Raw genomic sequence first — 10,221 nt, 5'->3', positions numbered from 1 at the left:
ATATTCTATTGCATAAACAAAAACACATTCATAGGTAGATAATAAACATGCATAAAGATAAACACAATGAACACAAGACATATCTTGGAAAAACTCTTTCAGATAAAAAAAACCATACTCCAAAAGCACGGTACTTTGTATTCCAGTAATCAAATTCTTACAATACAATATCAGCACTCAGCTTCTTCAATAGGAGTCCATGACTAGAACCCACAACCTGGATTAATTCTAGCAACATAACACTTTACCTGCAAACATTACATAACTACAACTCTCCAAGGCTACCTTTTATACAGAAATACAACTCAAGAGGAAGCTTCTAGATGAAGTACCAAGATGGGGTCGTGCAAAGCATTTGGCCCTATTTTTCAGCCACCAAAAAAGCATGCAAATGACATTTGTGCCTCTCCAAATGACTCCCCATTCAAACCTCCTAAGTTGGGCACCTAAAATTTACTATTTGGAGGTATGACAGATGCTCTTACACATCTTACAACCGTCATAACTTACAACACTTACAATTGTAAGAGAATGTGTCATAAATGACTAATTTTAGCTTACTCTCTCACAACTCGTCATGACCCAACTTGGGCACCCACCTTCTCCATGCAAAAGGTATCTCCTACCACTTGTCCAATATGTCATAGAATTTGTCATAGGCTGACACTTGTCAAGATCCTCAAAGTGGGAAGCCTACCTCCACATGTGCAACATATGTCATACAGTCATCGCCAAGTAGGATGCCACCAAGCATGTGGCTCCCACTAGATGACGAGACATTTGTAGGCAAATAATAAATAAATGCAAAATCAATGTTAGGATTTGCAAAGGTTGAGACACCTTAATCCCAACATAATTTAATCCCATGCCTCTACAAAATAGTAGATAAAATCAATATGGGTAGGAATATTTTAATGTATATGTCTATTCACACTCCTCAAAGACTTACCCATATTTTTATAATTCTAAATCCAGAAATCTGGCTATGCTTATGAATCCAACCTTGCACTTGAAGCTTTCTCTATTGTAACGATGTCAACAATCAAGCAAAGTTCTTCCTTCAAGAAAATGTCATAGATCTAAAACTAGAAGGAGATGTAGATGTAGATCTAGATCTAGATCTAGATGTGGATTTCAAAAACAAAAAAAGAAAAGGAGTTAATTATCATAATGCCTTTTGAAACTCCTACTCCACTACTATGGTCTAAGTATGTCCGCCTAAATATAAAACAACATTAAATTGGTGAAATAATACAATATTCTCTCATCATGCAATGTTTGATCGCAATTAAATTAAATCTAATAAATATTTACAAACATTAAAAAATATGATGCTTTCTCTATATTGGATCCAAGCCCTTCTCATGCCAATCTAATCAAAACAACATAAAATTTATTCTAATTTATTTGAAATAAGACAACTCTCATATTTTAATAAATAAATAAAAACCATTTTTTCAAGTTATCAAACTCAATTTATGGAAAATCACAATATTATTTCCTAACTACATGTGTGCAAAGTTTCCATCATGACTTGTCACCTTTACAACCATCTAAAAATCGTCTCTCCATTGATACTCTCTCTATAGTCTAAGAGTGTCATTCATTTCTTGTCGCACTTATAAGAAATGACAAAATAAGAAGTTAGTCTAAATCTAATCATGATTTTATTTTATTTTGATAACCCCGGGGTGTCCCCACAACCCAACGTCTCCTAGGGCGCGACTAACCCCTCGTAGATCACAGCAATAGCTTGCAAGCCACCATCATTGGTTAAGCCTGGGCAAAGAGTATTCACCTTTGGACCTATACGAGAAGAACCCAAAGCCCTTATCCAACTACTTCACTCATTCAAGCTTGACATCTACATAATTCACATAATGATTAGAAACATTACTTAAATTTATTTTAAAAATCAAGTCAAAATAATTAACATAATATGTGCTATCTTTTATAATTGTTTTCCAACCACAATTAAATGCATTTAATCAAGCATTTATAATTAGGCATAAAGTTAGAGTTGTGACAGAAAACATGTAAGACATTGTTCTCTAAGGAAAATGCAGAACTCTTGAAGCTCACTATAGATGTGTTTTTCGATCAATCACCGAATCATGAAATGCATACAAACTACTACCTACTCCTAAACTACAAGTGAAAAATGTTTTCTTTATAAGAATATAGATAGTCATAAATTTTCAAGACTAGTTCCTTATTTATGACTTATAGAGTCACAATCACCTAAAGAAACAACATATTGAAATAGCAAAACAAATATGATATCAAAAATTTAACATAACAATCCCTCTCTAAACTCTAAAAATCCATATGTAACAAGGAAAATACCATTTACAAATGATGTTTGTAATGATTTAAAGTAATGTGACACTTAAAAAGTTCTTATTACAATCATACCAAAAAATATGACAAGAGAAAACTCTAAGCTAGAATATCGTCACTATACATCACTTAAGAACTGAAGGCAAAAGGCATGGTGAGCATTTTGTTATACTTTGATGCAAAAGTGAGTATTGGAATAGGGATCCAAATGTTTAGATGAGGCAAGGAATCCCATAAAGTGCAATGAAAGGAAATGTGGAAAATGGGAGTGGGGGAAGATAAAAGATCAGGATGAGAGACAAATGTTTGGATCCTTATTGACATCCCACATATCATGAATATGAAGGGAAATGGAAGGAATGAAGGAGGTGATAGACCCTAAAAATCTTTTAAGTGAAATTGGACACTAGAACTAGATATTGAGCTAGTGGGAAAAGTCTAGATGTCAAATAAAAATCTACAACTTTGTGCACACACCAAAATAAATGAGCAAAAACACCCCATAATTAGTAATTTCTAGGATTTTGGTAACTTCGAACATATGACAAGGTTATGAAAGACGATGAGGGACATTATATATGCAATTTTGCCCAACATGAACCAATTCAAAGTATTCTCATATCAATTATAAGCGATAGGCAAAATGAGGTCTAGATGCACAAAGAGGATGTACTCAAGAAAACTTTGGCAATGTCAAATTGAGTTTCAACATGAGGTCTAGATGCGCGAAGGGGATAGGACTCAAGAAAAGTTTGGCAATGTCAAATTGAGTTTCAACATAAGGTCTAGATACTGTAACGGAGGGAATTCAACACACCGGGAATGATGAGTCCTCGAAGAGTGAATGGTCCTTCTCATACCTCTGCGAATTGGCGCAAGGCTGGGCCAGGAGATAACAGAATGTTCTAGACCTGTCGGGGAATCGAGACAGACCTTTGGTGAACTTTGCAAGACTTTGTGGCCAAGACGGCGGCATGGGTCTGAGGCTGCAGTGCTGTTAGCAGACTACAGCGTGGCATGCTAGTGTCTAGGTCAGACAGAGTATAGAGCTAGACAAAGACATCCAATTCATACGAACAAAATGTAGAACTCGATGGATACTAACTAAATAGACAGAACACAACGTACAGAATGTTAACTATGAAAAAGAATAGCTAAATAGAAGAGGAAGTTAGGAACGAACTCACCAAGATGCTCATTGTGTTGTTTACTTCCGCAATATGATACTCAATCCTGCAATGTAATCCCTACACACATGCAAGAGAGAAAATGTTGGGGGTTGTGTTTTGGAGTTTTCCTAAGTCAGACCCCCATTTTGGTGTTTCCACCTCCAGGGACAATCCAAAAGGCCACGGGAAAGGAAGATGATGAAGAAGCAAATAAAGAAGAATGCAAAGACAAATACAAAGACAATGCTATGTTATTTGGTAATAGGAAAATAAACAAGATATTAGAAATGCAAGATAGAGTTAGATTACTCCCCTAGTGCTTGGCAAGTGTTGGTATGCTTGGTAAACTTGGTAGCTTGACGATGTTGCAACAATGGTGGTGGTGTCTCCAAGAGCTTCAATTTCCAAGAGCAAGTCTCCAATCTGCCAAAAGATCCCCTGGGAATGTCCCCAAAACCAAGGATATAGGCTAAGGGACGAGTATGAATGTCGATGGCTGCGCAGGGAGGCATTATGATTCCTTCCTAGCACGGGTCTTAATGTCCCAACGGCCACCTACTAGCTGGCAGGTTGGTGGGATGGTAGCGTGTCGCGCGGACGTATTCGCATCGCGTCTGCGTCTACGAATCTGTCAGATCGATAGAGTTGGTAACACCTCTGGGGAAGCTGACATGGACTTCTTCGGTGTACAAAAGGACAAGTTGGTGAACCTATCCTCCAAGCAACGTGGAGGCGGCGCCACATGTCGCAATTACATTTTTTACTCTACATTTTGCCCTCACTTTCGCAAGCATGTCTCCATTAAGAGATGTGAAGCTAACGTAGGAAAGGTAGAAAAGGTGAAGAGAAAATATCATGATAGGGAAGCAGATGCTCGTTGATCAGACGAAGTTACCCTCGGCGATATGATGCTAGAATTTTGGAATAGAAATTTATACTTGAAACATCGACAACATGCTAGCTGCAGTCTAGCCTGATGGATGATAAGATATGATAAAGAAGTTGGAACAAAGCGCAACAAGAACAAGCCTCGTCGTGGACGGAAGTCCCTGATGACGAAAAGATACAAGATAGGGCGGTTGCCATTGGTACAAGATACATCGATATGGTTAGCGTGGTGCACCATGTCGAGAGCCATATGATAGGGCGTGATAAGCCGGTATGGATGACCATACGATAGGGCAAATTGGAACGCCGATATGGATAACCATATGATAGGGCAAATTGGAACGCCGATATGGATAACCATATGATAGGGCGAAATGATATACTAACATGGGTAGCGAGGCGCTGGATCACCATGCGACAGGGAAGATAGATTGCCATGTGATAGGGTAATTGAAATTGGAACATAGTAGATTGGCCTCTACCAAGGCAAGAAAGATGATACAGATTGGAAAGATGGTTTAGCCCCCATGTAGGCAATCTTTGGAATAGATCAAGTGATTTTGCCCCCACCTAGGTGATCTTGGAAAGAAAAGATCAAGTGCTTTGGCCCCCATCTAGGCGCACATGATAAAGAAAATGCATGAAAAAGCATAAAAAATAAAGGCACAAATACAGAAATGATGATATAATGGCCCCCCCTTAGAATGATATGCATGGAAGGCATGTTATTCAAAGGAGAAGAGCAGTTGTGGCATGTCAACATAGCGAGATGTCTCTGTGGAATGTCACCAATGAACAAGTAGCACATAGATATCCACAACATCAAAAATATGCAATGTAAGAGACAGGGGGATCCGACTATTTGAAATCAGAACCCATAGCAGTGTCGAAAGTATAGACATCACTGCGAGATGGGTGCATTGTCATAGCACCAAAGATCTCGGATCTGAAGAAAGGCACATGAAGACAAATAAAAAAATTGGATCAACATGGAAGAAGGCATAAGGATGCCCCCGACGGTTTGCATCGTCCCCAAATGTCGAAAAAGCAAAGATACGACGAACAGAGGAAATAGATATACAGATAGAAGAATTGGTACAACATAAAATCCCATGTATCTGAGCACCTACGAAGTAACTTGGGTCCTGCAGGAGAGAACAACAGATAAAGACAGTCAACCTCCCATATCCAAGTACCTATGGGATGACCTGGGTCCCACGGGAGGGAACAAACAGATAAAGAAAGCACGGGGGAACACATGCACACATACATGCAAGTAGATGTAGAAGAAAAAAATGATAAGCTAAGGGTCGTCCCCGAGGAGATCATCATGATGAAGGAGAGCCTCATCCTCCCAAGATAGGTCATCGGGAGAAGGCGGAATAGCTCAGAGGGGAACGACAGCCAGAGCGGCCCCCGGCGTCTCACCCGCAGCGAGAGTGAGGGACGAAGCTGCATCAAGATCGACGTCCACAAGCTCGGAGGAGGAGAGGGTCAATGATCTCGTGAAGATCAAAGATAGTGTCGGGATCTCCTCCAATGAATCGAGCATGCATCCCTCAGAGGAGGAAGCAGGTGACACGCTCGGAGAAGATGAAATAAAGATAGGACTGTCGGCCTCCGGAAGAGGAGCAATGACAAATTCGGGAGGTGGGGCCTTCTTGATCACACACAGAGACACAGGCGGAGCAGCAAACAAAGAAGTAGACAATGGTAGAGATGAGGAACATACCTGTGCTGGCCGACAACGTCGGAACTCTGGGACAAGGCCCTGCTCGAACTTGCATTTGAACGAGATAGAAGTATCGAGCCTCCTACCGATCGTCGCAAGCTACCGATCGTCGCAAGCTGAAGGACCCCAGGAAAGCTGCAATGCTAAAGGGGCAGCAGAACAGGTGGAGCAGTGGAAGCTGCGTTGGAGACCACCTGCATGTGTGGCATATCCAAAGGCACGGACAAGGGCGGAGTGTCCGGTAGAGAATTGATAAACGGAGGCTCCAAGGAAGGAGCGATGAAGACCTGCACCCACTTAGGGGGAGGTTCATCAAAGGTCCCTGGAGCAACTAGAAGCGAAACCGAAACCGATGCGGAAGCGGGAGCCACCGAAGGAACAAGCTCTAAAACAACAGTGTTGGAGGATGCACCAGCGAACTGTGAAGCAGTGTCACGCGCTCGAGTCTGGGTCCGTTGGAAGCGTTTACGCGTGCGCGCTGGTTCTAACGGAGGTAGGGACCACCAACCGCAATCTGAGATGAATCAGGAGCATCATGCTCCATAGGAGAGGCCTCCTGGATCGGCTCAAGGACAGGAGAAGGCCTAACCGATGAAACAGGAGGGATATCCTGAACGAGTACCGCATTCATAGTGATGGACGCCCGACCTCACTTCGCTCAAGAAGCGGGTGGAGGGATAGGAGGTGTCGATGTGGTCTGTAATGTAGATGCAAGCGGAGACAAAGGAGCCCGAGATGGGTGCTTCCCCTTTGCATAGAGAGATGGCCTAGGCATATCGGCCATGATGGGAAGCTCGAAGGGTGGATGGGTCGTGGACACCACTGTGGTCTGCATGGTCCTAGGCGGATGAGGAGGTCTCGGTGCAGGAGCGGGTTTAGCCCCGACCCCTTGTGATGGAGGGACATGCGGCACAACCCGTTCCAAGACCGAGATCTCAAGTGCAGAAGTTGATGTAAGAGGCGACAAAGGTACGGCAAGCTACGCCAACATAGAAGTTGACTCCCTCGTCTTGTATTTATAATACACGCGGTATAAAAGGTCACCACATGGAAGCATTGGCCCAATCGAGGCAAGCCAGGAGTGATTCAAAGAGAAGTCCCCACGGGCAATCAATGGTCGATAGCTAGTGTCGTGGATGACATGCACTGCACCCTCATGAGGAAACTTTAAGCACTTGTGAACCACGAAAGGAACCGCCTCCATTGATCAACCACAGGATCCCAAGTTTGACTTGAAAGAGATCAGACTCAGGGATGATAGTAAAAACTAAGGACACTGCCTTGGGACCTACCATGACCATCAAGGTGATGCTGCCCAATGGGCTAATAGAGAATCCATGGTGGGTCCACAAGGTAGTGCAGCACTCGTCATAGATCGGCCTATGCCATCCATTCACGAAGAGTGTCTCCTTTGTGATGACGTCGACTCTGCTAGAGGGGTCAACCATCACACTTGTGACAATTTGACGGTTCAATCAAGCAGGGATATAGAGAGGAGCAAGCTCTCCACAATATGGGGCATCAAGCGGTGTGAATGAGATAAGAATGTCAGACGCCTTCCCCTTCTGGGCAGCGGGGAGACGATAGGGGTGATGGTAACCATATTGACATATGGACCACCATCCAAGGTCGGATTAGATGTAGAAATCACATTTGTCGAGTGCGGAGGAAACAGGTTGGTATAGATCTGCATGTCATTGTTGGTTTTATCCACGAACTTGATCGACTTGTGTTTCCTTGCGTCAACTTTGATAGCCCCACTGTCAATGTGGTCTTGGACAATGCGTCTAAGACAATAACATCTCTCAGTGTCATGACCAGGCACACGATGGTAATGACAATACTTCGACCCATCAAACCAGCGGGGGTAGGGTTGGCTATCTGAAAGAGGTTTAGGCTCAGGTAGGGTGATCAGGTTGTCTCGCAACAACCGATGCATGATACTCAAATAAGAGTCGTTCAATTTTGTGAAAACTAGATTTTGCGAAGATTGAGAGGTAGCTATCGGAGGAGTGGCCGCTATATTAGCCATGACTTTATTCCTCTGAGACCCATCTGAGGACATGCCAACAAAGGACCCACCACGAGGGTTCAAAGAAGAGTCTCTGAATTGCGTCATGGTGTGCTGATAATTGGTCAAGGCAGAGCACATGTTGGCAAAGTTCTGATAACGATTCAAGGACAGCTTCTCCATCAATGTCGGTTGCAGGTTGCCTATGAACATACGCTTCAAGTCATTATCTGATAGGGCAAAGAGGATCTTAGCTGAGATCGCCTGATATTGTGAGATAAAATCTGTCGCCTTCTCATTTGGTTTCTGCTTACAAGGAACAAGGTCAGATATAGTGACCTTGTTGCCTATGTTATCCTAAAACCTCTTGAGAAAGAGATCCATCAGCTGGTCAAAGGTGCGGATGGAGAGGTCAGGCAGAGAATTGTACCACTCCAACACAGTCCCTTTGAGGGAACGAGCAAACAGCTTAAGGAGAACAAAGTCCAGATTGTTATAGTCACTACACATGGTCATAAATGAATTGATGTGAGTGTTTGGGTCACTGTTGCCACTGAACCTATCAAACTTCAACAACTCGGCGGTCGTTGGAAGGATGGTATTCAGGATAGTGATGTCTAAAGGACTCTTCCTATAGTACGCAGGTGCAGATGATTGGCCGGAAGCAGAGGCCAAAGAAGTGAGTTGCAAATGAAGTTGGCCCATGTTCTGTAGTATAGTATTCAGAACCTAGGTCGTAGGCGGAGGAGGAGGTGGTGGAGCTGCACCACCTCCCCCGCCAGACGACATGTCGGTTGACATGGCACTGGCAGAGACAACTACAATATGGGCAGCAGCGGAAATAGCAGTCGAGTCACTAGTCATACCCGTGTAACCTAAAGGAACAGAGGAGGCACTGATACTCGGGATGGTGGAATCCACCATGAGGGCTCCCAACCCCGAGATGCTAATACCAACCTGGGACCCGAATAGATCAAACTAGGTGTCCACAGGGGGTACCTCGACTAGGGGCACATGGATTTTAACAATCATGGATAGGGCCCTCAGCATCTCCAAGCCTCTCCTATCGAATATCGACATGTCTCTCAACGTGTTGACGACATTCCCGACCTGGGGGAGGACGTTCTCTCGATTCAGGAATCCCTCAAAATCTCTCAGATTCTGCTCTAAAGAATTGATCTGCTCAAAATCGATAGAGAAAGTTGAATCATGATCAATAGCAAGAGGAGAAGAGGGAGCAGAACTCCTGGGGGAGTTAGGTTGCGAGCTGAGGAGAGGGATCCCTAGTCTGAATGGGCTTTAGACGGTGAGAGCCTGACAGATCATCAGGATGAGGACCCTACATGGCATCGGTTAGAGGAGGGCTATAACGATCAAGAGGGAAGCTCCTCCTGGATGACCTCCTGACTACGGCTCCCGTCGCAGTCTGGGTCGTAAAGCTCATAAGTTGATCGGCAACCAAATCACGGAACGGGGATACCTATGCAAGTCTTTCGAAAAAGATGTAAGACTGTTTTGTTTTGATGTGTTTAAAATAAAAACGTGAAAGGGAAAAAGGTGTTTGTTGTTTTCAGTTTTTGTTTTGTTCTTTAAAAAAATTAAATTAAATTTTTAAGTTTTTAAATGAATGTGATGAAAAGCAAAACAACTACACTAAACTAGAAAAGGAAATGAAATAAAGCAACTAAGCTATACTAGAAAAAGAAAACACACACGAATCCCCCTTCAAGTCGGGTTCACCAAAATGTAACGGAGGGAATTCGACACCCCAAGAATGATGAGTCCTCGGAGAGTGAATGGTCCTTATGATACCTCTATGAATTGGCACAAGGCTGAACCAGGGGATAACAGAATGTTCTGGACCTATCGGGGAATCGAGACAGACCTTTGGCAAACACTGCAAGGCTCTGTGGCCAAGACGGCAACGCAGGTCCGAGACTGCAGCGCGATTAGTCGACTACAGCACGACGCGCTAGTATCTAGGTCAGACAGAGTACAGAGCTAGACAAAGACGTCCAGTTCGTATGGTAAATCCAAAACTTGACGAATGCTAACTAAATAGACAGAACGAAATGTACAAA

The 10,221-nt window shown here is 43.2% G+C and overlaps 1 protein-coding gene across 1 annotated transcript in view; it reads right to left on the bottom strand.

Moving 5' to 3' along the window:
• Nucleotides 1-1,541: 1,541 nt before the first annotated feature.
• Nucleotides 1,542-10,221, bottom strand: part of LOC131061789 (uncharacterized) — a 48,215-nt gene continuing 39,535 nt past the window's right edge. The window contains exon 8 of the mRNA XM_057995621.2: nucleotides 1,542-1,864. The gene's annotated coding sequence lies outside the window, so the exon portion shown is untranslated. The remainder of the gene's footprint in view (nucleotides 1,865-10,221) is intronic.

This window comes from Cryptomeria japonica, chromosome 4, assembly GCF_030272615.1.
Source record: "Cryptomeria japonica chromosome 4, Sugi_1.0, whole genome shotgun sequence".
Lineage (NCBI taxonomy): Eukaryota > Viridiplantae > Streptophyta > Pinopsida > Cupressales > Cupressaceae > Cryptomeria > Cryptomeria japonica.
The sequence above is the reverse complement of the archived record's forward strand: the minus strand, read 5'-3'. Positions and strand labels throughout refer to the sequence as shown.